This window comes from Vulpes vulpes, chromosome 12 (genome assembly GCF_048418805.1).
Source record: "Vulpes vulpes isolate BD-2025 chromosome 12, VulVul3, whole genome shotgun sequence".
Lineage (NCBI taxonomy): Eukaryota > Metazoa > Chordata > Mammalia > Carnivora > Canidae > Vulpes > Vulpes vulpes.
In genome coordinates this window covers 134,578,244-134,602,821 of record NC_132791.1, presented here as the reverse complement: position 1 = coordinate 134,602,821, position 24,578 = coordinate 134,578,244, and the positions used below count along the sequence as shown (strand labels likewise).

At 44.7% G+C, this 24,578-nt stretch overlaps 1 protein-coding gene across 4 annotated transcripts in view; it reads right to left on the bottom strand.

Moving 5' to 3' along the window:
• Window positions 1-19,426, bottom strand: part of NDEL1 (nudE neurodevelopment protein 1 like 1) — a 46,759-nt gene extending 27,333 nt beyond the window's left edge. For 2 of the 4 annotated variants that reach the window (XM_072730330.1, XM_072730329.1), the window contains exons 1-2: window positions 19,337-19,426; window positions 8,006-8,069 (exon numbers count right to left, since the gene is read on the bottom strand). The gene's annotated coding sequence lies outside the window, so the exon portion shown is untranslated. Of the gene's footprint in view, window positions 1-2,511; window positions 2,681-8,005; window positions 8,070-19,336 lie in introns of those variants that run through there. The other 2 variants (XM_072730328.1, XM_072730327.1) reach the window with 2 other exon arrangements.
• Between the last annotated feature and the right edge of the window lie 5,152 nt (window positions 19,427-24,578).

Below are 24,578 nucleotides of genomic sequence, written 5' to 3'. Positions count from 1 at the left end.
CTCTCTCTCTGTGACTATCATAAGTAAATAAATAAAAAAATAAAAACTGAAGGGAAAAAAAAAAAAAGTATTTGTGGTCACACCTCATTCTTAATGCTTCCTGATTGGTATTACCTGTTTTACCACTCTGGTTTTATTCATCAGAAGTACCCTTCCCAAAAAAAAAAATCAGAATTTTTACAAATGATCAAAACTTGCTACTACCATAGATATTCAAAAGATCTTCTCAGGAGCTGTGGAGATAGTCTGTTCAGTTTGTTTCAGGTTACAGGGGGAGGATGTGTTCACTGTGTTATTTGAAACTATGTAACTGGATATATGAAGGCTATAGAAAGTTAGCCAATACAGACAAATTCACTGCTAAAAAATGTTTTTAAAAAGCTTTAACAATACATCAACAATCTTATGAGGCTGGTGAAAGCAGATAATTATGTACTCTCCCTTGCTCCCCAAATATTCCCTCCATACCATGTCTCACACAAATGGGAGTATGGATCTCAAAAATATGACAACTTTCACATAGGGCATATCACACTCTATGTGACCTTCAGTTAGCAACTGACAAATCAACTCATTTGGGTGAAAAACAGCCTGTCCAAAATGCTATACTCACTGAGAACTACTTTTTGTGCAATGGTAAGAAAATCCATCTCACGTGATATGGTCATCCTATTTTTTTTTTAAGATTTTTTTTTATTATTATTATTCATGAGAGATGCAGAGAGAGAGGCAGAGACACAGGCAGAGGGAGAAGCAGGCTCCATGCAGGGAGCCCAACGTGGGACTCGATCCCAGGTCTCCAGGCACACCCCGGGCTGAAGGCCGCACTAAATCGCTGAGCCACCGGGGCTGCCCTGGTCAACCTATTAATAGTTCTACTATCGATGAATGAGATTGAGAGAGTTCTGGAACTCACTGTAGGTAATACATGCCTTTTAACCAAAATCTTCTACTTCTCCCAAAGGTGACATTTACAGAATTTTTTCCTTTCCAAAGCTGATCATAAATACAATCTCTGTCTCGGTCCTGACCACCAAACTTCTTCTTCTGCCTTACAAAGTGATCAGGAACTTATGTCAGAAGTCATTTTAAGCTTTAGTCACCACATTTATCTCAGCATGATTTAAAAGGAGAATAAAAATAAGTTTTGCAGATGTCATGAAACCCAGATGTAATTGTTTACTGAGGTTTTCACTTATTTTTAATGTCCCTTACCCAACTCAAATTTATTAAGTTAAAGGAGTCTACATTGAACTGAAAAAGAATAGCTTTGTAAGATTTAGCAACTATGTGGACCAAGTCAACCTCCAACCAGAGCCACCCAAGGTCTTCTTTGTTCCTTATAATCTCCCAATTTTAAATATTAGTTCTAATAAAAATTTGGAAGAGTTACCTTCCTCCGCTCCCCTTTTACTTCTCTTCAACCCACGACTTAAGGTTGCATTTACCGCACCTCATGATTTAGCAAAGGCATTACCCTACTTCAGAAGTGGATCAAGAGCAGCACAATTTTTCACGCAGAACAATCAGCCAGCGACCCAAGAGCTGGTTTCAGACAGAGTAGGATTCTCTTGATGCGCGAGTAGCAGTTCTCATCCCAGATGAGTCTGCTCAAAAAATATTCGAAAGCATCTTCTACTAGGTTCTAGCAAATTTTCGTCAGGTCCAATTTTCTGCCGTGCTTTTCTTGCTGAGAAGGGTATAAAAATCACAAACACACACACACCGTAATTTCGAAGCAAAAATGTAAAATCCCATTCAAACGAAGCCATTCGCCAACTGGTAGCATCCAAAGCACCGTATAAATTACTTCCTCCCCCCAGCCCCACCCCTACCCCCGCCGGGGCTCAATTTCCCCATCCGTCAAATGGAGGTCACACAATCAGGCACAAGCACAGGATGATGAGATTCAAGAGACAGCAAGGAGTGTTCTGAAATGCGTCAAGGCGCTGCAGAATTGTAATGTCATTATCGGCACCGAAAGAACCCCTCACTTCCTCCGCAAAACTTAAAAGGTTACTTCGGTTGCTTACGAGCAAAACAAAAAAAAAGAAGAAGAAGAAGAAGGCGAGCACAGAGAGCTCGAAACTGTCCCCGGTGCGGGGACACTTTTGCCAACTCCAGGAGCGGCGGGGAGTCAACGGGGACGCCCCCGAGCCCGCCGTGGCCGCCCCCGCCAGGAGAGGCCCCGGGCGCCGGGAATCCGAGCCGGCCCGAGCCCTGGCCGCCGAGGGCAGCCGCGGAGGAGGCGGGGGAGGGCTGGGCGCGCCGCGGCCACCAGCGCCCCGGCCCGCGGCGCCACGTCCCGGCCTGCGCCCGGGCCCGCGCCCGGCTCCCGGGGCCACACCGCGCACCGGGGCGGGCAGTTAGAGCGGTTGGAACAGCCGCCCCGGCCCGGCCGCCCCCAGAGCCCGGGCCCGGGCCCGCGGGCCCGGCCGGCTCCCCGGGGACAGGCCTCGGCGGCGCCGCCCGACCCGACCCCTCGGGAGCGGCCCCGCACCGCCCGCTCACCTCCAGTGTGTCAAAAGCGCATGTTCGCCGCCGCTCGACCGACGTCTCCGCTCCGCTGGCCCGGCCAGGCCCGCCCAGCCGCTCGGCTCCGCTCCCCTCCGCGGCCCGGGGCTCCCCTCCGCGCACCTCGGCGCCGGCTCCTCCCCGACACGTCAGGGGCCGCCAGGGGTCCGAGGCCATTCTGTGACGCACGGGGGCGGGGCCCGGAGCATGCGCGAGAGCGCGCGCGCGGCCGGGGCGGGGCTGCGGCGCGGAGGGCGACGCGGGGAGGAGGCGCGCGGGCGCGGCGCGCTGACGTCTGGCTGGCGGCGGCCTCTGCGCAGGCGCTCCCGGGCCTCGCGGTTCCCCCGAAAGGGGTGCGCTGTTCCGGGGAGGTGCCGACCCCCAGAGGGGTGACACCCTCCTGCCTCCCCGTCTTACAGCCAGCGAGGCCCTTCGAGTGTGAGTCTCAGGGAGCTCGTTTATAAGGACTCACCTCGGAGCGCACCCCCAGCACCCCGGTCCCCCTCGTCGCTCCCACCGAGGCCTGCATGGTGTTGACGGCACTCCCTCCAGCTGACATTGCACGCCCCGACTTGTCTCCCTCTGGCAGATTGTAAATTCCATGAGGGCTGAGCCCCCATCCCCCCACCCCGTCCAAGGAGCTTGGACACACAGTGGGCATTCAGATACTTGCTGATCAGAGTGAATGGGCTCGTTGAGGGGCATACAAATACATCCCCTTATATATTTTGCATCTCTAAGTGTATGTTATTTGTGGGTTTCTCCCCCTGGGGCCCCTGAAGACTCTCACATCCATAGGGGACTTGAGACGGAAGAGGGCTGAGGGGGTACTCAGCTCAAAAAGTGGAGAGGTGAGGATGAGCAACTGCTTGGGGAGCAGCAACTTGAGTAGAGCTGTTTTAAAAACACCTCTAGGAACTTTTACTGCATAACGTGCAGTGTAATTATCTCTGATGTCAGTGCTCTCAGAATTGGATCTGTGGGTTTTTTGGACACGGTAATCATGTGAAAGACAGGCCTCAAGGCAAAAGCAAGGTGAGGGTGGGAGATCCAGTTATGTTTTTTGAGGCAAATGGACATAAATGAGAACAATGCAAGATGGACTGGAAGAGGGGTCCAAATCAATAAAAATTGGAGATGTGATGAATGGGATTTATGAGAAGGATGGCATGTTGAGCTAGACTCTGAAAGATAGAGGCTTGAGAAGATCATGATAATGACAGTAAGAGTAGTCCACTTTTGTTGTGCTGTGTGTATGCACTGGCAATGATGTGAAAGTTTGGTGTGCATGATTTAATCCACACAACGACCCTGTGAAATAGGTACTGTTAGAATTCCCATTTTATTGACGCCTGAGTGGCTCAGCTGTTGAGTGTCTGCCTTCGGCTCAGGGCATGATCCCAGGATCTGGGATCAAGTCCCACATCGGGCCCATTGCAGGGAGCCTGCTTCTCCCTCTACTTGTGTCTCTGCCTCTCTCTCTGTGTGTGTGTCTCTGTGTGTGTCTCTCATGAATAAATAGATGAAATTTTTTTTAAAAATCCCATTTTACAGAGAGTCAGCAAAATGGTGTTGCCCAAGGTCAATCAACTAGAAAAAGAATAAAATATAAAAGAGGACTCAAGATCCAAACCCAGATGTCTGGATGGTTTCATTCCAGAAACCACATTATTAACCTCTACTATACTGCCACTCAACTAAGGGGATCTGTTCACAATAACTACCATTTATTGGGCTAGAGCACTGTGCTAAGTGCTTTATATAAATTGCCTTCCTCAGTCCTCACAAGCAGCTGGAATTATTACCTCAAGTATATATATTACAAAAGTGAGGCCCAGAGGAACTGGAGTCTAAACCCAAGGTGGAGTTTAAACTAAGTGTCCAAGCCCAGTGACCTGTGGGACACTGCGGAAGCTCTTTCAGGTCTGAGGCTCTGCTTCCCTGGTCAAAGCTGTGGTCTGACCGATGAGATCACAGGCAGAGAGATAATTAGGCAGGGAGGCCTTCCTGTGGACCTGGAGCCAAGATATAGCAGTCCCACCCGGAGAGGAAAAAACAAAGTCTTCGAGTCTTGTCCCCGCCTCCTGGCTGAAGTCCTGGGAAATACACTGAGTCACCTAATGGCAGGCCAGGCCCTGCAGAAAATGTTGGCATCATCTTGCAGGCCACCACCCCTCCTACTCAGTCTGGATCCAGAGCTGGTGTTTGTCAGGACTCGTGCATTGGCCCCATCTTAATGAATGGGCTCTGCCTGGCCAGGCTCTCAATAAATAATATCAAAGCCCTTTACTGATCTTCCGCTGTGCTGTTGCGCTTTCTCCCAAGTAATAGTCAACAACCTTTGCCCCACTCCCTGTTTCCAGTATGCCCTTCCAGGAAAAGTAAAGTGGAAGTGAAGCCAGAAAGCAGTCTCGAAGGGGAACAGAAGTGACAAAATCAGCTTTGTAAAGGTAAAAGATGAGTGAGGTTGCTGCATCTTCTGCCTTCATAAACTCTTTAGTAGGGGTTTCCTGAGGCATGGGTCCTGGCACAAGGTCCTCTTCGGGTCTTTGGAGCCAAAGGGGTCAATATCACAGTTGACCATGCACAGCATCTCACCTTCCCTCCCACCCCCTCAGAGACTCGGGAAACAGAGGCCAGTTTCTACTGGGGGAGGTAGGGGTTGACCAGTTGCCTTAGGAGAAGTTTGGCCACAAATGAAAACTCCAGCTAATGAGAATGTAGGACTCCAGCCACATCACACACAAAAGACCTGCTTCCTGCAGGCCTGCCTTGAAAACGCTGGAGAGATCAGGTCCATGTAACCCTCCATTGAATCAGGTAAGCAGAGATCATAATCAAAGGTTTGATTCAGCCTAATAATCTCTCCATAATTTTTTGGCCAATATTTTCTTTTTTTTAAGATTTGTTTATTTATTATTCATGATAGACACAGAGAGACAGAGACAGAGACAGAGACAGACAGAGACACAGGAGGAGGGAGAAGCAGGTTCCATGCCAGGAGCCCGACGCAGGACTCGGTCCCAGGACTCCAGGATCGAGCCCTGGGCCAAAGGCAGGCGCCAAACCACTGAGCCACCCAGGGATGCCCTGGCCAATATTTTCTGCTGGCCTTTCAGGGCATAGATCTCTTGTGCCCAGGCTGGCCAAGGGACTCCCAAAGGGTGGCTGGTTCCTAAAAGCCAGCTGGATACATCTACCAGACATCCCACCACCACCTCCAACTCTGCCTGAACCCCACACAAATCCTCCCTTTGCCCCAGTGGAAATTTCCAAAATAAGTTTCATGTTTCTGACAATGTGTTGACACTCACCTAGTTACTAAGGCACAAAAGGCCTCCTCCGATCCCCTTAATTATCCCCTTTCCCAGGGTTTTCCCAGCTTTCATTTCCAGGGTTTTCCCAGCTTTTATTTCACTCTTGAGGTCACCAAACCCTGGTAGACTCTCCCATCATCAACTCTCTCAAATCCATTTTCACAGTATTTTCCTCCTAGATCTTCCCAGTTTAGACCATGCAGCCATCAGAATAACTTTTGCTAAAATCCCTCTGGCGATAGACAGCATCACTGGTTCCAAAACTTGTTTCAGCATCCTGTTGCCTTTGTGATAAAGTACAAACTACAAAGCCAAGCATTCAAGGTCCTTCTAACCCACTTCTACAGTCTACTTCCTGAAGTTCACCTATCTGGGTCTGGCCAGACCCTCCACTGTGTCTCCCAAACAGTTCCCTTCCTCTCCGGGCCTCTTATTGTCTCCCACTGCACTATGGACTACAGCTGTTCCCTAAGCCCAGCCAACCAACCTTCCTCTCTGCCTTTTGAAGTCACATTCATAAGTTTCCTTCTCCAGGAAGCCTTACCTTATACCTAAAGCCCCCAAATCAGTGCTCCTTCCACTGAGTTCAAGTAGAACCCCACATAGTTCACAGGAGAATTGCTGAACATGACTTTTTGGTCATGGAGGTGTCTAAGCTCTCCCCAGGGAGTCAAAGCTCATTGAGCACAGGGGATGTCTGTCCTACTATTGATTATCCTACTATTCCCCGGCAACAGGTATTTAGCAAACTCTCAGTTAGATGTGTTTCAATTAGGGACGCCTGGGTGGCTCAGTGGTTGAGCATCTGCCTTCAGCTCAGGGCATGACCCTGGGGTCCTGGGATGGAGTTTTGCATCGGTCTCCCCACAGGGAGCCTGCTTCTCCCTCTGCCTGTGTCTCTGCCTCTCTCTCTGTGTGTCTCTCATGAATAAATAAATAAAAATTTTTTAAAGAATAGTCATAATAATAATAGGGTTTTTTATTTAAAAATTATACTCCTGGGGCAAAAAAATATATATACTCTTGGACCTTGAGGTAAGAAGTAGTTTTCTAGAGAGAGGTAAGTCTCTCATTCATCAGCTAGGAGTTTAGTGCTTGCTCTGTTCTAGGCCTTGGGGTTCAAGCTGTCATCACTATCTAAAGCACCCCACCTCCACAGAGCTTATCTTCTAATGGGGAAGATGGATAATAAGCAAACAGATCAATTTATTTCTGTCAGATCATGCAGATGCTATGAAGAAAGATGCCCAGGGTAAAAGCATAAGGTGTGGCAGGGGCTGCTCCCAGAGTGAATATCGGGCTTAATGACATGGGATCATCTTCTCTATAAAACTGACAAGACCCTTAAAATAGAAGACTGCTATATAAAATGCAACAGAGATGTGGAATTAAGAACATAATAATATATGCCAATGCTCTAGATAGAGAAGCTCATCTTACTTTCTATCACAGTGCCTGGCATAGAGTGGGCAGCCAATAAATACCGATTGGGTGAACCACTTGCTAAGTGGTCTACAGAATGCCCAGCCTTCGGTCAGATGATAAATTCCCCCTTCTAAGATAAGGCATGATAACCAGTTCGTGTCTGATTCAAGAATACCCACTTCTGGGGCACCTGGGTGGCTCAGTGAGCATCTGCCTTCAGCTCAGGGCGTGACCCTGGGGTCCTGGGATTGAGTCCCACATCGGGCTCCCCACAGGAAGCCTGCTTTTCCCTCTGCCTGTGTCTCTGCCTCTCTCTGTGTGTCTCTCAGAAATAAATAAAATCTTTTAAAAAAAAGTCTTTGCTTAGCCTTTTTTTCCTCCCCATTAATGGAACCTGATATCCTGCCATGCTCCCATGAATCTCTTGGAGCTGCCCTAATTATTCCCCAGCAACCTACCTGAATTGTGGGCTTCCTCCCGTTCTGGAACTATCTGAAGCCTTGTGGCGTTCCTGGCTTCAGAGCCTCCACTCCCCCCAAGCTTCTGTCTTCACTGTCAGCCCTGGCTCCCAACCGGCCGGCCCCTTGTGTCACTACCCACACCCCTGAGTGATAGCTGCCTCCGCAGGAGAGGATGGCACGACATTGTTAATTGCTAGCATGGTTAACACCTGGCAACCCCAAGGGCTATTGACATCACACCTACATAAACAATGTGACCATCCCCAGACAAAAGATCTCCTCACATACCTTTACACAGGCAAGGTGGCACTGATTTTGTTCACTCCCAAACCATTCTGATGAAATGACAAGGCTGAAAAGAAATGGAGTGTTTCTTACCAAGCTGAGCCAATCATATTAGGCAATTTCAGCCAAATTCCCATTACTGGGGAAGCCAGTGAGTCAAAGTTACCAGGACTGAATGATCATGCACGCAAGCATCCAACAGATCGTCTTTTGAGTGCCCGCCCTGTTCTAGGATCCAGGAATAGAGCAGTTAATGACACAAGCTCACAGAAAAGACAGGAAACAGAAAAGAGAGACACATTAGCCCATCAGGTAGTGATAAGTACTGAGGAGAAACAAAGAGGCTAGAATTTTTAATATTTTTTTATTTCAGGGGGCATTTAGGACAGCACCTGGCACGTAGCAGGTGCTTAATTGTTGAATGAACAAATACCCTGCGACGAATGTTTTTTAAGTTCTGGGATATTTTCTTTGCTCTCAGCTGCTCCTTCCTCTTTTTTTTATTGTTTTTTTTAAGATTTTATTTATTTATTTATTTATTTGTTTATTTATTTATTTATTTATTTGAGAGAGAGAGCGCTCAAGCAAGGGGAGGGGCAGAGAAAGAGGGAAAGAGAGAATCTCAAGCAGGTTCCTTGCTGCACGCAGAGCCTGACGCAGGGCTCCATCTTACAACCCTGAGATCATGGCCTGAGTCCAAATCAAGAGTCAGATACTCAACCAATTGAGCCACCCAGGTGCCCCTTCTTTTTTCTTCCTTTAATCAAATCACTTTTTATTATTTAGAACTCCAGTAAAGAACTCTCCCATAAAACAAAATAAGCAAGAAGAAGCAGCTCACAAAATTTAAAAATACAGGTGACTAACGCGCATATCATATTCACCTTGCTGCTAATCAAAAGCATTCCAAATAGAACAGCAAAGAAGGTGGGTGCCGGCGTGGCTTAGTTGGTTAAACATCTGCCTTCAGCCCAGGTCATGAACTTAGGGTCCTGGGATGGAGTCCCACATCAGGCTCTTGCTCAGTGGGGAGTCTGCTTCTTGACCTCTCCCTCTGCTCCTCCCCCCTGTGCTCTCTCTCTCTCTCTCTCTCTCTCTCTCTCTCATATCAAAAAAAGAAAAGAAAAAAATCTGGAGAAGCTCGAGAGAGTTTCTTTTAAAGAAGAAGGAGAAGGAGAAGAAGAAGAAGAAGAAGAAGAAGAAGAAGAAGAAGAAGAAGAAGAAGAAGAAGAATGGCAGCAGTAAGGAAGAGATTCCATATTTCATCCAACAAATGTATGAGATTTTAAAACAGTAGACTCCAATATGCAGATGAGAGCACATAAAAATTAGTACTGCCGTGTGCAGCGCCCAGGGGGTGTCCCTAGGTGAGAGCTTTTCTGGTACACAGCTTAGCAGCAGGAATTAAAAACTTTAAAATGCGCAACCCCTGTGATCCAGCCTCCCCTCGGAATTTATCCAAAGAGAAATAGCAAGGATGTGTGCAAAGATTTTTCCATTAGGATTTTCATCAAGGCATTGTTTAGCAAAAATTTGGAAGCAAACTAGGCAAAGAGGTGAGTTGAGTGGAATGATGTGATTGCCCCACCATACCACAGTACACAACTGGTAACAATGTTACTGACGAATATTTAAAAACAAAAGATAAAAAAATAATAATAATAAAATAAAAACAAAAGATATTCACGGATACGTGCTTAAATGAACAAATTACACATATTGTTAATACAATCCCACTATTGTAGAAGAAGAAGAAGAAGAAGAAGAAGAAGAAGAAGAAGAAGAAGAAGAAGAAGAAGAAGAAGAAGAAGAAAAACATGTATACATTAAACATAGAAAAGTTTGGAAAGGTAGATGATGTTAACAGTGGCCAGCTCTGGGAGATGAGATCACAGGTTATATATTTTTTCTCTTTCTCTCTCTGTCATCTGTTCTTCCTTCCTTTTTTGTTTCTTTTCTGTACCTTTGAACCAAAAATGATTAAATGTATATTTTTTAATTCAAAAAACATAAGAAAGCAGCCACACTTAAGATAATTTCCTCAAAATTCTTTGCAAGTGATTTTCTCCAGTCTGTGGCTTTAGGACCTTTTTAAACTCCATCCTTGCAGCCAAGTCTTTCCAGCATATACAAGAGTGATGTGGATACACTGGGATCAGTAAGTTTTAATTGGGGGGCTCCTGGGCAGCCTGGGTGGCTCAGTGGTTTAGCGCCACCTTCAGCCCGGGGGCCTGATCCTGGAGACCCAAGATGGAGTCCCACATCAGGCTCCCCGCAGGAAGCCTGCTTCTCCCTCCCTCTGCCTGTGTCTCTTCTCTCTCCCTGTGTGTGTCTTTCATGAATAAATAAAATCTTTTTTAAAAAATAGGGGGGCTCCTAGTGGTGTGGCACTGATCTTAGGAAATACCTTCTTCTGCTAAGACTCCCTGATTGGCCCAATCTGATGTGATTCCCTCCCATAAGCATGTACATGATCAGTTTCCACCCTACAATCTTTTTCAACTTTGTATCACCTAAACACCTGTTAACTGACAACATAATGATATTTGGGATTTTGAATGGTGGAACTACCTTGGAGCTACCTGGAACTACCTGGAACTAACCTGGAACGTGAGGATTGCTTTTCTGTGAGAGGTGGGGGGTGAGGGGGAGGAGTCTCAATAAGGGGAACAATACCCTGACCGTGTATAATTATAAACTAACTTGGGATCCCTGAATGGCTCAGCGGTATAGCGCCTGCCTTTGGCCCAGGGTATGATCCTGGAGTCCCAGAATGGAGTCCCACATTGGGCTCCCTGCATGGAACCTGCTTCTCCCTCTGCCTGTGTCTCTGTCTTTCTCTCTGTGTCTCTCATGAATAAATAAATAAAAACTTTTTTTAAAAAAGTGTTATTTAAAAAAAATTATAAACTAACCTGAGTCTCTGGGATCTTGGAGGAAATTGCCACTAGCCTTCATCCATCCCTACCCAGTATAATGCAGAGCAGGTTCCGATATCCACTTTGCAGACTGAAGAAGGGGAGTTTGTGATCTGAACACGAGAAACATTTTCTGCTCGAAATTAGATTGGGCTTTTTTCAGGAGTGTATGCTCCATGGAGGCTGATTTTGACTCACAAATACTGAAGTGCAGAAACGAAACATCCCAGGTTTTGTGTTAATTATGGTAGAGGGACACCTGGGTGGCTCAGTGGTTGAGCATTTGCCTTTAGCTCAGGTTGTGATCCCAGGGTCCTGGGATTGAGCCCCGTGTCGGGCTCCCCGCAGGGAGTCTGCTTCTCCCTCTGCCTGTGTCTCTGCCTCTCTGTGTGTCTCTCATAAATAAATAAATAATCTTTAAAAAAAAAAAATCATGGTAGAAATGTGCCTGCCATGAAATTCATGTCCTTTGGAGGAGAGTGGGCCAGGCAGAGAAGATGTTGATTTAAATGCTGGCTGCAGGACCCAGGTGTGGGTTAGAGCAGAGTGGGGGGAGAGGAGGACAGGAAAGCCTTTTCCCCAAGCATGTTTCTGTTTCAACGATTTTCAAAAGTCATGTGTTGACAGGACAGTTATTAAAACCCTGATAAAAAGATATTAGAGGCAGGGCTGTGAGAACAAGAAGCCCAGACACACAGAGAAGGCATCAAAGGGTGGAAGGACCCACCCTCTACCCCCAGCCAGAGCCCCGCCCCTTCTCAGGTCTCCTCACCCTGGTGTGAGAACCTGCAGTCTCTGCCTGGAGCCCTTCCCTCCCACCACCTTAGACATCCAGGAATTTCTTCTACTCGGTCAAATTGGGCCCCATCACAGGTGATTTTGCCCACATCTTGAGAGTCTCGGGTTCTTTCTCTATAAAACGAGCAGGTTGTTGGCAGCTCCCATGAGTCAGGACGAGTCCTGCCCTCTAGGTGCCCAGCACCCTCATGGGGGAGGTGAAATCCCTGCCTCTCCCGGGCCAATTTACCCTACAGTCATGGCAGGGTCAGGCCCCTCCTCCTTCAGTGCGGGCAGGCAACTGAGGAGTCTAACTCTCCTGCCAAGTTCCTTTGCTATGCTCTAGAGAGTCTCTGACCTTGCAGAATGAACCACTTCCAAGGGCATCCCAAGTCGGGTGTATTCGACTTCTGCGGCCGCTCTAACAAATTACCACATGCTTAGTGGCTTAAACAACACTACTGTATCCTCCTACAGTTGTGGGAAGTCAGGCATCCAAAATGAGACTTACAGGGATAAAATCAAGGTGTTGGCAGGGCTGGTTCCTGCTGGTGGCCACCTCTCTCCAGCAGTGCTTCTGGGGTCACGTTGCCTTATCTGACTCTGACCATCACCGCCCCCCCCCACCTTCTTCTCATGAGTACCTTTTGATTACGTGGGGCCCATGTTGATATCTCAGAATAATCTCCCCATTTCAAAAGCTTTCACCACCTCGGCAAAGCCCTTCTTGCCATATAAGGCAACACATAGGTTCTGGGGGTTCAGGTGTGGATATCTTTGGGGGGCTGTTATTCTGGCTACCACATCTGATGTTCTCATTTTACACTCTTCACAATATTTGCCATTTCTGCATATCATCTTTGAATTTTCTTTGAATTGAGTCCTTTTTAGTTTTTAAGTAGGCTCTATGCCCAGCATGGAGCCCAACATGGGTCTTGATCTCATAACACCAAGATCGAGACCTGAGGTGAGATCAAGAACTGGATGCTTAACCAACTGAGCCACCCAGGCATCCCTAAATTGACTCACTTTAAAAAAAAATAGACCTAAATCCTTCATTAGCCTCATCCTAAATAATCATATCTATGAAATCGTGGAATTGATCCCAGTCCTATTTTCCCTAGTATTCTGAAAAATAAATACATAACAATTAAAATGTCAAGCGTCAGGACACCTGGATGGCTCAGTGGTTGAGCATCTGCCTCTGGCTCAGGTTGTAATCCCAGAGTCGTGGGATTGAGTCCCGCATCGGGCTCCCCACAGAGAGCCTGCTTCTCCCTCTGCCTGTGTCTCTGCCTCTCTGTGTCTTTCATGAATAACTAAATAAAAATCTTTTTAAAAAGTAAAATAATAAAATAAAATAAAATAAAATAAAATAAAATAAAATAAAATAAAATGTCAAGCGTCCATGTCTGTGCCATGTAACATCACTTTGCCTGCTACCAGTCATATAAAGGACACTCTTTGGGGAACAAAGATAGAATCCAGCCTGCTGGTTTTACAGAAAAGGGTAATTTGTCCAAGAATGTATAGCCGCAAAGAGCAAAATTTCAGCCACACCCACAACTTCTTCCCCCTGCTCCGTGCTCACTCATCACAACTTGAAAGTGTGTCAGTTTTTTCTAAATAGCATCCCTACGTTGGTGATTCATATCACCTTGTGCTCAGGTGCCCTCCTGTTACACTCATGGATATTTTATATTTAGAAAGTGGAGTTTCCTATTACTTCCCCTGTCCACTAGCATTCGTACATTCCACTTATCTATGTTCAACAGTTGCATGTCTACTTGGCCTGCATCTGGACAACGTCCAAGCCCTGGGGAAGAATGATCTGAAAAAGAAGGTCAGTGGCCAGTGGTGACTTTATACTGGACTCGTTGGCATCTGTCCCAGCTGCAGACTGCACTTCGAAAACCACTTTTGAGATGACAAAGTTCTTTTCCATCCACACAGTGTGGGATGGAATAATTACCCTCCTCTTACATAACGATCGGCGTGCAGTAAAAATAGCTTTCATTTATTGGATACTTGGTATGGGAAGGCCCTGTGATAAGTGCTTGCCAAACATTCATACACAGCAACTCTATGAAGTAGCTATTAGTGTTCCCACATTACAGATGAGAAAACCAAGTCTCAGAGAAGGTAAGTAGCGTATCCAGATCACACGGCAAGTGTGAAAAGTCTGTATTCATAGTGCCTTGGAAGATACAGGAGAACTTAAAAATCCACCAGAGATGAGGAAGGAGGGTAGGGAACCCAGAGAGGCTGAGCAATCTGCCTGAGGAAACACAGTTGGTGACAGGCTCAGGGACAAGATTCAGGTTTCTTCCACGCTCAGATCAATTCATTCTTTCTGATTTTCTCTCTTAAGATAGTATTTCTTGGATTATTTCTTCAGACACCTGCCTGATATGTTACTGTTGTCTCATCATTACAAACATCCCTCTTCCCTAGTCTTTTGGCCTCCATCCTGTTCACCCGGGGTGAAAGCTGTGGAGGAATCTAAGGAGAACCCCCAGTGACCTTTCTCCATCTCTTCCTCCAACTCACAGGAAAAAAAAAAAAAAAAAGACAAAGTGCTTGAAAATCTCTGTGAGTCCGTATTCACTGATTTGGAATTAGTAATCATTTAACTAGAAAAGGATTAAAGTTTGCCTTTTATCCTTCCCCCCTCCCAAAAAGAGATTGCTAAGCAGATAATATAGTAGAACAAGCTTAGATGAGGTCATGATCAAAAGGAGAACTTGTTAGTGAAGATTTTAACCCAAAAGAACTTAAATGTCCATCAATAGGGTATTGACTAAATAAACGATCATATACCTATACAATGGAATACCATGTTACCACTAATAATGATGTCATACAACAATGTATAACAATACAAGGACAAATTGTGCTTAGTAAGTTGAAAACATGAATACACATTAAAATGGCTCTTTTATAAGCACATAACTATAGAAAAGGTGATTCGTGTTTTCTCTTTTGTTCATCTATATTTTCCAAATTTGCCATAGTGAACACAGGTAGATTTCTTTCTTTCTTTCTTTCTTGCCTGTCTTTCTTTCCTTTTTTCTTTCTTTCTTTCTTTCTTTCTTTCTTTCTTTCTTTCTTTCTTTCTTTCCTTCCTTCCTTCCTTCCTTCCTTCCTTTTTTTAAAGTAGGCTCCACATTCAGTGTAGAGCCCAATGCTGGCCTTGAATTCAAAACCCTGAGATCAAGACCTGAGCTGAGATCAAGAGTTGGATGCCTAATCAACCAAGCCACCCAGGCACCCCTACAGGTTATTTTCTTAATCAAAGGGAGAGGAAAAATATCATTTAAAATTGTATACATAGTCATTAAAATCCACTGTTTTCTGAAGCCTGTTCTCTGAGACTGAATATATAAGAAGAGATTGACTTTGCCTCTTTACAGAGAGCTGGCCATATATCAACAATTTAACAATTTTGCTACCCCACTAGAAAAATGAGCAATGGATATAAATAAGTGGTTTAGAAGAAAAAAACACAAATAGTCAATAAATATGTGGGAAGATACTCAGCCATATCATTAGTAAGTTTTGAACATGTAAATTAAAATAACAATGAGATATCACTTTTTCCTTATCAGATTAGCAAAGTTTAAAATAAACAATAATGCTCATTGTTGTTAAAAGTATGAGAAAGCCAATACTTTTGTATAATGCTGGTGAGTGCAAATGTTATAACCATTGCAGTTACCATGTGGATTGAATACTTGTATCTTCACTTCCTCTTGAAACACCACAAAAGGCTGCCTGGGTGGCTCAGTGGTTGAGCATCTGCCTTTGGCTCAGGTAGTGATCCTAGGGTCCTGGGATCAAGTCCCTCATTGGGATCCCCACAGGGAGCCTCTTCCCTCTGCCTGTGTCTCTGCCTCTCTCTGTGTGTCTCTCATGAATAAATAAATAAAATCTTTAAAAAAGAAAAAAATCACAAAAAAAAGGACAAGAATTCTAATAGGCATAAATCCACCAAGACACAGTACAGAAGAGAAGACAATGATGGACACAAGGTGTTAACAGGATCTTAGAAAATGGAAAGTTAGACTGGTGAGTGGTAGCTGATGGAGTGGATCAGAGAAGGCTGGAAACCGAATGCCAACCAAAAGCAAAAAGTGTTATGCCTCTGACCCACAGACAGGCTCGGGAATTGGAGGTGGCAGCTGCATTAGAAGGTGTGGTGGGGCGGAGAAGATCTGTTGAAATTATGGTATGTTTACAAAGCATTTTAGAGGCTGACTTCACAGCCTAGGCAATGACAAGTCACTCACTCTAGCAGGAGGAGGACGTTTACTCTAGAGAAACCAAACCAGAGAAGCTCCAGACCAGGGGACACTGGGCCACATTGGAGGGCAAGGCTAAGTCACCATACTACAAAGAGAAGGCAGATGGAGGGAAGGTAGATTCTTCAAAGGCTGCATATGGAATGATGAGATCCCAGCTTCCTTCCCCTGACAGCCTCCCAGAATGCCTGCAGCCTGACTTGTACCCCCAGGCAGGAGATCAGAGAGTTTTTCTCAACAGAACCCAACTGGCTCAAGAGAGGTCTCCCAACCACATGGTCTGCTCTGGATTACCTCACAGAGAAGCCCAACAGCCAACAAGACCCCCTCCCACCTGCCCAATCCCCGTACACACAGAGCCTCCAATCAGCTTCTAGTTCCTTGATCATAAAAATGAACGTGTAGCAAGGAACCACCAAACACAGAAAAGGCCTCCAATGTGAAAAAAGAACAAAATCACACAAAAGAAATTCAAGAGTAGTAGATACAATGGAGGAAGCAGAAGTAAACTGGAAAAAGAAAAACTTTAATATCTTCTGAGAAAAAAAAGGTATCACTACATCCATAAAACAAGAACATGGCGTTACAAAAAGGAGCAAGACAAAAACCTTTTGATTTTGATGAGAGTTGAAATTAAAATATGTGGCAGTTGAAAACAAGATGAAAACAGAGAGATTGTCTGATCTCTCTGATCCTATTGAGAGAAATTTTAAAGCCCCGTTGGAGAGGAAACAGTGATATGTATGTGAAAACTAAGAAAATAAAAAACTGAGGCAACCATCAACTCCAGGGGGGAAAACGTAGACAAAATGAAGGTAATAATAATAATAATAATAATAATAGGGGATCCCTGGGTGGCGCAGCGGTTTGGCGCCTGCCTTTGGCCCAGGGCGCGATCCTGGAGACCCGGGATCGAATCCCACATCAGGCTCCCGGTGCATGGAGCCTGCTTCTCCCTCCGCCTGTGTCTCTGCCTCTCTCTCTCTCTCTGTGACTATCATAAATAAATAAAAAATTAAAAAAAAAAATAATAATAATAATAAAGTAGATAGCTCAGAGAACAATACTTTCCCTCTCTCCCTCCTGCTATTCATGCTCATGAGCTCTCACATTCTCTCTCTCTAATAAATAAGTAAATAAAATATTTTTTTAAAAAAGGCAAGATAGATATTTATAAATTAACCTTAGACAATACTCAAATGATATTAAATGAAAAAGTCTTTTTTAAAGATTTATTTATTTATTCACGAGAGAGACACAAAGAGAGGCAGAGACATACACAGAGGGAGAAGCAGGCACCCCACGGTGAGCCTGATGAGGAACTCGACCCCCAGACCCTGAGATCATGCCCTGAGCTGAAGATAGATGCTCAACCACGAGCCACCCAGGCATCTCAAATGAAAAAAGTTTAAAGGACAGAATTTGACATAAGAAACATTTGTTTTAAAAGTCTAGTCAAGGGGATCCCTGGGTGGCGCAGTGGTTTGGCGCCTGCCTTTGGCCCAGGGCGCGAACCTGGAGACCCGGAATGGAGTCCCACGTCAGGCTCCCGGTGCATGGAGCCTGCTTCTCCCTCTGCCTGTGTCTCTGCCTCTCTCTCTCTCTCTCTCTGTGACTATCATAAATAAATAAAAATTTAAAAAAAAAGTCTAGTCAAAAATAAATAAATAAAATAAAAGTCTAGTCAACTTCCAGAATATTTAAAGAACTCCTACAGCTCAACAGCAACAAGAAACAACTCAATTGAAAAATGTGTGAAGGACTCAAATAGACATTTCTCCAAAGAAGTATACAAATGGCCAACAAGCACATGGAATGATGCTCCTCATCACTGATTACTACGGAAATGCAAATCAAAATTGCAGTAAGATACCACTGCACATTCAATAGGATGGCTACTATCAAAAACACAGAAGGTGGCAAGTGTCAGAAAGAATGTGGAGAAATTGGAACCCTTGTGCGCCACTGGTAGGATTATAAAGCAACGCAGCCACTATGTATGAAGTAACACGATTCCTCAAAAAATTAAAAATAAAACTGCCATATGATCCCAGCAATTCCAATTGTGGGCATATACTCAAGAGAATGGAAAGCAGAGACTCAAACAGATATTTGTGAACTCATAGTCCTAGCAGAATTATTCACAATAGCCAGAGGTGGAAGCAACCTAAGTGTCTATGAACATACGAATGACTTAACTGAATGGTGTCTATACATACAATAGGATCATACTCAGCCTGAGAAGGGACGGCAGTTGTGACACATACTACGATAAGGGTGAACCTTGAGAGCATTAGGCTAAGTGAAATAAGCCAGTCACAAAAGGACAAATACTGTATGATTCTATTTATATGAGGTTCCTAGAGTCGTCAAACTCACAAAAACAGAAAGCAGAATGGTGGTTTCCAGAAGCTGGGGAAAAAGAGAGTGAGGAGGTGGTGTTTAGTGGGGACAGAGTTTCAATTTTGCAAGATGATTAGAATTCTGGAGACGGATGATGATGATGGGTGCACAACAATGTGAATGCCCTTGATGCTAAACTGTGTACCTAAAAATGGTACATTTTATGTTATGTATATTTTACCACAATACATTTTTAAGTCCAAAAATCATGAAAAACAAAACAAAACAAAAAACCTTTCACTTTTCTGTATTGTGGGGGTTTATATCGACTATTGAGCCAAGAAAAAAAAAAAGTTGAGTTCCATTTAGAAAATGAAATAAAAGTAACCTCAACTCCTTTAAGGATATCATCTTACAGTTTATGAAACACTTTCATAATCATTGTCCTGCTTAAGCATCGCAAAAATCCCACAAAACAGAGACACTGTGCCATTGCCATTTAGTAGACAAGAAAACACGTTCAGAGGGAAGTAACTTGGCCATGAGTGAAACAAGGAGCCCGGACTCCTGGCAATCTCCTAACTTGGTCAGCTCAGTGTGATGTTAAGCATCACATGGACTATGTATATCTCAGGCAGCACCAGATAAACCTGTCTGAACCCAGGAAATTCTCTGCAAGCCTAGAAAATACCATCGAGGCAGCCCAGGAAGCAAAAAGAAACAACAAGGCAATGGGATCTTAGGGAGATGTGGACAGACAACACAGTGTTGGGACGCCACCAAAACAAGTGGCTGGTGTCACTCCCACAGAGGCATAACCAGCTTGACAAGCTGACCTCAGCCTTTGACAGTCCCTCCTACTACGTGGTTGGAGAGAAGGTCCGCAGGCCACCAGGCGTCCCCCATGTTGGGGTGTCTCATGCTGGCCCCCACCTGGCCCAGACCTCCTCCAGTCAGAGCTCCCCGGTCCCCTGCTCCTCACCACCCCACCGTACCTGGTCCTGTGTCCTGTGCCTCACCAATCAGACCACCAGCAGAACACGGTTCCTAGCGCTGAACCAGCTGAAAACCAAGCAGAAGTCAACAGGAAGCATGAGAAATCACCGTATGACAAAAGAGGCACAAGGACAGGAAGTGGGTTCAGCCCGCGAAGGCTGGGGCCTGTCATCTGGAAGTGAGGCAATCCTGTCAGCCTCCTCACTGAGCTGGAGTCGAGCAACACTTCCTTCCATGGTCCGGAGGAAGGGGAGAGAGAGATCAGATCCTCACCCTCAGCCAGGCGTTCAAGGCTCCCTGTCGCAACATGCCTGTATGCTCTGGTCCCTGTATCTGGAGAAGAATGAGGGAAAAGCTGTCACTCGCTAAAGGTAGGAGCTGCGCAGCACCTGGCATAGCACATATGTGGCATAGAAGAGGATGAACTGAAGGCAGAGGGCCGTCATCACTTTTATAGCTGGGAGGCCTGAACGAGCTCTTGGGGTCTGAGTCTCACTTTCCACATCTGTGAAATGGAGGTAATTCTAGCACCGGTACACACAGGTCTGTTTACACTTGAATGACATAATGTGTGTAACAGGCTTCACACAGGTCCCATGAGTCCCTATCTGTCCCTCCTCCCTTCTGCCTCTGCGAATCTGGCCCACTCCTCAATCTATATCAGATTGGACAACCTTGGTCTGGTTCTGGTCTGGAGACTCACCCCAAACAGCAGCTATCATTTAGTCTCCCTATGTAGGAAGAGCACTGCTTCTTTTTTATTTTACTTTTTAAAGTATTTTATTTATTTATTCATGAGAGACTCGGAGAGAGAGAGAAAGGCAGAGACACAAGCAGAGGGAGAAGCAGGCTCCACGCAGGGAGCCCGGTGTAGGACTTGATCCCAGGATCACGCCCTAGGCTGAAAGCAGACACTAAACCACTGAGCCATGCAGACATCCCTTATTTTATTTTATTTTATTTTATTTTATTTTATTTTATTTTATTTTACTTTACATTATTTTGTTTTATTTTATTTTATTTTATTTGAGAGAGAGAGCACAAGCAATGGGAGGGGCAGAGGGAGAAGCAGACTCCCCGCCAAGCAGGGAGCCTGATGTGGGGCTGGATCCCATGAGGTCATGATCTGATATGCTCAACTGACTGAGCCACATGGGCGCCCCGAAGAAGCACTGTTTCTAAGAACTGCTACTGAGACCCTGCACTGGCTGACCATTCCTTTTCCATAGTGATGGGTTACCTCCCTAGGGACACCCAGTGAGGGTAGAGGCTGTGTGGATCTGTCTCTGATTCCCCCAGAACATCTAGCAGAGCACTGGAAGTCAGTCCATAAATGTCCGTGAGCCTTTGAGATGCTGTGGAAACACCACCCTATTTAATGCACGCAGGCAAACTCAGGAGCCTGGGCTGGGGACCCCACAGCAGTGGAGTGAGGCTATAGAGGCCAAGGCAAAGCCTTGCATGAGGGCAGGGCCAGGGTGAGCTTTGGCTCCTCTTAGCACCACTCACAAATCCCTAAAATCTTTAAAAAAAAAAAAAAAAAAAAAGATTATTCCCTCCAATTTACCACTCCCCCAGGGTGGGTGCCTAGCTTCTTCTTTTAGTGCACCCCAAGCCTTGCTGAGGCTTACTATGTGCCAGGCACAGTACTAAGTGTCTTACCATAGGACATCCTGCTTTAACTTTCAAACCACTCTCTAAGGAATGGGCTGTTAATCTCCCCATTTTTTTTTAATTTGTTATTTTTTAAGGAATGTCTACACCCAATGTGGGGCTTGAACTCACAACCCCGAGATCAAAAGTCACATACTCTTCCAACTGAGCTAGCCAGGCGCCCCTCTTCCCATTTTACAGATCAGGAAACTGAGACCCTAAGAGGTCACACAGCTTGCCCAAACTCACCCAGCAAGTGGACTCACACCTTAACCCATATGGGAGACATTTCAGTGATATTTTACTCCAGAAAGCTGCAAGCCCCAAGGGCAGAGCCCTCTTCCACCTCCTGTAGTGCACAGAAATGAGACCTTATGGGCAGTGTGTTCTAGATGTCAGAGCTACTGAGCATGAGTCATCACCAGGGAGTTGGAAATGCAGATCTCAGCCCCACCCTAGGGCTACTGAATCAGAACGAGCATTTTCTCTTTTTTTTCTCTCAAGATTTTATTTATTCATTCATTCATGAAAGGTACACAGAGAGAGGCAGAGACACAGGCAGAGGGAAAAGCAGGTTCCCTGTGGGGACCCCGATGCAGGACTCGATCCCAGGACCCTGGGATCACAACCTGAGCCCAAGGCAGGCACTCAACCACTGAGCCACCCACGTCCCAGAATTTGCATTTTCACAAAAGAACCACGTAGGTGATTGGCTTGCTCATCTGGACCCATGTTGTTCCAAATTAAATTGAACAGATGGTGCTCTACAGGTACCCACAGGGGAACATAGGGGATATGGGGGAGAGGAATATAGGGGGAAAACCTCTACAGGGCTCTTGATCTTGGGGGTCTCACCTCTGGAGGAAGCACAGAGCCAAAAAGTTAGGGCTCAAGACTCCTCGTGCCTCAGTTTCTATTCCCTAGGTGCTCAACCAAGATTTTGGCCCCCTCCAAGCCTGGATGGCAACGGCACGTCTTTAGAGTGCCACCTGCTGATTTTGCTTAGGTATGCACCATACATTTCTGCTCCAGGCATCCCCTCCTGAGTGAGAGCCCCAGGTCAGTGTCTGGGGCTGGCTGAGCTGTCTCTCAGGGGTTCTCTCAGTTCTTGCCAACCTGGTTGACTTCTGCTCCTGCCTTCCACATCCACTCTCCACTATTCTTGTCACTGGTTCAGATAACTCCTTCCTCTATACGTGATAACAATGCGGGGCCCGGTAGTGGATGAGCATAATGACCTTCTCAATTCAGTTCATTTCAATAGCCATTTCTTGAGCTCCTACTGGATGCAGAACATAAGACTTCAACCGACTTCATTCCTCTTCTCACTGACATCAGAGCGAGTGGTCAAAGCAGGAGCATAGTGTTCGAGCTAAGGCATCAGAATTTAAAACTGATCTCTACCAGAAGGTATTTACAACATTCACACCCACATATCTCTATTTACCTCTATTTACATCCATCTAAAATCAATAAGAAAAGGAAAGCCCACTTGGCGGGATGAGCACTGGGTGTTATGCTATATGTTGGCAAATTGAACTCCAATAAAAAAAAAAAAAAAACATTAGCTATTTGGCAAAACAATTTAATTGAAATTCTCATCCACTTACACTAATATAAATTCCAGTAAAGAGTAATGTAAAGAAATAAAGCACTACTAATACTGAAAAGAAAAAAGAAAAGGAAAGCAACCAGCTAGAAAGCTGAACAAAAGATATAGTAAGTTCATGGCAGAAGAAAATCAAATAGCAAGGGCATTTTTAAGAAATGTCCCTATTTTAAACCTTTTTATATTCTATTTTTTTAGCTTATTTGCTTATTTAAGTCATCTCTACATCCAGTGTGGGGCTCAAAATCATGATCCCAAGATCAAAAGTCATAGGCTTTTCTGACTGAGCCAGCCAGGTGCCCCCAAGCTTTTCTTACGTTCTTTTAAATTTGATTTTTAAAATTATTTCTCTTTTTCCACTATTAGCTTCATAATGAATTGTACATTCTTTTACTATTCTTTTAATGGTTATCAAGAAACTATGTGCATCTTTGAATTATTAATCCATTAGAAGTTATACTTTTCCCACTCCCCAAATAATTCGAGAATCTTACAGTTTAATTCTATCTATCCCCTGCCTGCTTTATGTTATTAATGTAGAGTATTTTAATGTTTCACATATTTTTAAACTCTTAAGATTTTTTTTCTGTGCAGCCAATATTCATATATTTTTCCTACACATGTACCTTCTTCATTCATTCATTCATTCATTCTTTGCTCCCATTGGGATCATTTTCATTCAGCCTAAAGAGCCTAAATACTAAATCCTTTAGTATTTTTAGCATAGTTCTCTTCTCAATGAATACTCTTTGCTTTCATTTGTAAGCCTCTTTGTTTCACCTTCATTTTTTGAAAACTATTTTTCTCCATATAAAATTCTAGATTGGCAGTTGTTTTCTTTCAGTCATTTAAAGATTATATATTTTTTAAAGATTTATTTACCATAGACATAGAGAGAGAGAGAGAGAGAGAGAGAGAGAGAGAGAGAGAGGCAGAACACAGGAGGAGGGAGAAGCAGGCTCCATGCCGGGAGCCCGACGTGGGACCCGATCCTGGGTCTTCAGGATCGTGCCCTGGGCCAAAGGCAGGCGCCAAACCAATGAGCCACCCAGGGATCCCTCATTTAAAGATTATAAAACATAGCCTTGACTTCCACTGTCTCCTGAATCCCATCATTTATTTTACAAATCAGCCGTCAATATTGTTACTGCTCCCCTAAAAGTAAGGTGTCTTTTTTCTCTCAGCCAATTTTCTTTTTCTTGTCTTTTTTTTTTTTCTCTCAGCCAGTTTTCAAAGATTCTCTTTGTCTTTGGTTTTCAGAAGTTTTACTACAATGTGCCTATGCGGGAATTTTTTTTTTTATTTTGCTTGAGATTTGTCATTTGTTGAACTTGTGGTTTAACATCTTCATTAACATTGTAGCATTTGTGATCAGTAACTCTTCAACCACTGCTTCTAAACTGATCACTAACACTCCTTTACTTGAATGCTTCCAGTTAAATGTATCTAGATCTTTACACCACATTCCATATTCTCTGATGTACATATTGTCCGTGCTTTTCCCCCCTCCATGTTTTGCCCCCCTTTTTTCCCCACTCCATGCTTCAGCTTGTCTATTTGCTACTGAACTATCTTTCAGTTTACTAATTTTCTCTTCTGTTGTATCTAACCTTAAACCCATCTATAGTGGGGTTTTTTTTTTCAGTAATTGTATTTTTCAGTTTTAGAATTTCTATTTGGTTCTCTTTATTTTTTAAAAGATTTTATTTATTCATTTTATTTATTCATTCATGAGAGACACACAGACAGAGGCAGAGACACAGGTAAAAGGAGAAGCAGGCTCCCTGCAGGGAGCCCAATGTAGAACTTGATCCCAGTATCCCAGGATCACACCCTGAGCTGAAGGCACACAGATGCTCAATGGGGGAGCCACTCAGGCATCCCTCTATTTGGTTCTCTTTAAAAATTGTTTCTATGGATAGAGGATGGGCAAAATGGGTGAAGGGGATGGCAAGTGCAGGCTTTCAGTTATAGAGTGA